This window comes from Adiantum capillus-veneris, chromosome 24, assembly GCF_014529385.1.
Source record: "Adiantum capillus-veneris isolate H3 chromosome 24, ASM1452938v2, whole genome shotgun sequence".
Lineage (NCBI taxonomy): Eukaryota > Viridiplantae > Streptophyta > Polypodiopsida > Polypodiales > Pteridaceae > Adiantum > Adiantum capillus-veneris.
The window spans coordinates 65,865,251-65,867,380 of record NC_140954.1 but is presented as its reverse complement, the minus strand read 5'-3'; the positions used below and the strand labels follow the sequence as shown (position 1 = coordinate 65,867,380).

The 2,130-nt window shown below is 45.9% G+C and overlaps 1 pseudogene; it reads right to left on the bottom strand.

Annotated features, from left to right (window-relative positions):
* Positions 1 to 918: 918 nt before the first annotated feature.
* Positions 919 to 1,471, bottom strand: LOC147426499 (uncharacterized; annotated as a pseudogene).
* Between the last annotated feature and the right edge of the window lie 659 nt (positions 1,472 to 2,130).

The following is a 2,130-nucleotide window of genomic DNA, read 5'->3' as shown; positions in this document are numbered from 1 at the left end:
AGAGACTCTTGTCATAAAATCTAATATCTAACCAACCCAAATTATTTTCTCATATTAAACTGATCATTTAATGAAGGGTTAGAATATAGACACGTGCTTATGGATCTGTCTCAACACGGGGCCAAGGTTAAAGGGGGTCCAAATGAAAGATGGTATGTTAAAGAGCAATGCTACCTAATGGAGCTTAAAGACCTTGGGTTAGCTTCATTAAAGACCTCCAAAAGTTAGTGTTACAAATTTCCTTTGACCTTAGGCAAGTTAGGACTGACTTTGAGGTGGGAATCCTACCCAAGCATGAGGTGCTTGTCGTGCTTGCTAATTAGATGCTTAAGGTGTTTGTGGGAACCTTGCCCAAGCTTGAGGTGCAACTCATGCTTAAATGACTAAAGTTCTTGAAGTGTTCAATTCAAACATAATATCTCAAGAGGCATAAACTATTTTCATGCTTAAATGACTAAGGTGCTTGAAGTGTTCAATTCAAACATGATATCGTTTTTTTTTTATAGAAAAACCCACAATAGGTGGGCGGAAAGATTATATTAAGAAAACCAAAACGAATTACATCACCAGACCTGCTCAACCCGAGCTAAGCCACCAACCAAGATCATAGACCCAAGGTACATCGGCTAACAAGGGGAGCCACCCCATTGCATCACATAGTCCAGAACATAGACCCAAGGTACATCGGCTAACAAGGAGAGCCACCCCATCGCATCACATCAGAACTGACTATCGAGCAAAGGGCGAAGAGAACAGCTTACAGCCGCAGAAGGGCGGGGTCCTAGCCTCCATCACCAAAGGCCGGTAGGGGTTGCCACCATGAGACTCCCACTGCCATCGGAAGACACCATGACCCCGACTGCCCGACCAGTATATGACGAACCCCAAAAAAGATGCTGCAACCACCAGGTCAAACCCTCACGAGCCCACTGGATCAAGGCCCACAACCACAACTCCTACCTCTGACAAGTCACACAATCCGTGCATCGAGTGCGCCATTCCGAGCCATAACACAACCATCCCAGAAGACCACAAACCTGCGAGTGTCTCCGAACAGAAGCCAGGTGAACAGCACCAAGCCATGAACCCACAAAACATTACTGCAAAACTTCCCCAACCAGACCTTGCAAGCGATTAGCCCCTGCAAGAGGGGCGGGCAGCCGCACAGCCCGAGTAGAAAAATATGAGCTTCATCTGAGCCACCCCATCCTGCGAGGCCGGGCAAAAATAGCCGAAGCCTCCATCTCCGGAGCCTTTCTGCTCCCGCACCCAAAGAACCCCAACCCGGCAGACCCTGAACCTGCAGATCATTCAGCGCTTTGCAAGTATGCATCACCAAGACCCCAGACAACCCACCTACGGGCCCCCCAGCCCATGCGGCATTGCTAGAGCTGCTCGACGCGGCGCATAAGCAAAACAGGGGAGGCACCCAAACCCTAGCCCATCGGGCTCGCAGTCTTAATTCAAACATGATATCTTAAGAAGCATAAAATACACATGTCAAGATCCTTCCCATTTGGCCCTCATGATGTGCTTGCTTTTGGATAGGCTTTAAAGGGGTCCAATGAGAATTTAGATACATAAAAATAAATAATTAAGTTCTTTCTCTCAAAGAGGAAAAAGAGGACACATGTCCAAATGATATAATTAGATATTATGAGAGAGAGAGAGAGAGAGAGAGAGAGAGAGAGAGAGAGGTGGACCAAGCATGAGAGGGGGTATACTCTCCCACATACACACACACTTTCTCTCATTGTGTGAAGTACAAAGTGCAAGAGCTCCATCTCCTTCTCCAAGCTTAAGTTAAGAGCCTACACCAACACTCTTGGCTATGGAATGCAAATCCAACCAAGAGCCATGCTTCAATGACTAAGCCTGCCATCTTCTTCATCCTCATTACTATGTTATTATGCTATGCTAAGCAAGAAGAGTCGTGATAAATGAGGAACTATTCCTTTCTCCTATGAATGATTATTCTTCCTCTTCCCTACCTTCAGTCCCTGCTAGCTCTCTCCACCTTTGAAGGTGTTTGAGGCCTTGGGACTGAAGGTTAGGATAGTTAATGTTTTTTGCAAAGTTTATGTTATGCTCATAATGCATGAAGCTTTCCATCTTCATTGCATCACTTAG